We start from the raw sequence: 538 nt of genomic DNA, 5'->3' as shown, positions 1-538 counted from the left end.
TTGGGTCTCCCACTTTGCAGGCAGACTCTTTACTGTCTAAACCATCAGGGTGACTCTAATCACTATTTTTTAAAAAAAGTGTCTGCCAAAATAGGAGGGCCCAGTTCCGTACCTGGGTCGTGAAAATTGTCCAGTACATTTGCTCAGTTCTGTCTGACCGGCTTTCCTATCTGTCACTAACTCCCAGGGCTTGCTCAAACTCATGTCCACCTCAGTGATGCTATCTAAGCATTTTCCCCAATGTCATCCCTTTATCCTCCCGTCTTCAGTCTTTCCCAGCACCAGAAAAATCTCCTGGAAAACCCATCCACAGTTATGAGAACTTTACTGAGCAAAGACCAAGCAATCTTGCTGACTGATCAACCTGACCTGCCCTGTGAGAAATCTCTATGCAGGTCAAGAAGCAACAGTTAGAACTTGACATTGAAAAACAGGCTGGTTCAAAATCTGTAAACGAGTACATCAAGGCTGCATATAGTCACCCTGCTTATTTAACTTATATGGAGATTACAGCATCTGAAATGCCATGCTGCATGAA

Source organism: Bison bison, unplaced genomic scaffold (assembly GCF_000754665.1).
Source record: "Bison bison bison isolate TAMUID 2011002044 unplaced genomic scaffold, Bison_UMD1.0 scf7180017864518, whole genome shotgun sequence".
NCBI classification, from domain to species: Eukaryota; Metazoa; Chordata; class Mammalia; order Artiodactyla; family Bovidae; genus Bison; species Bison bison.
Note: the sequence above shows the minus strand (reverse complement) of the source record.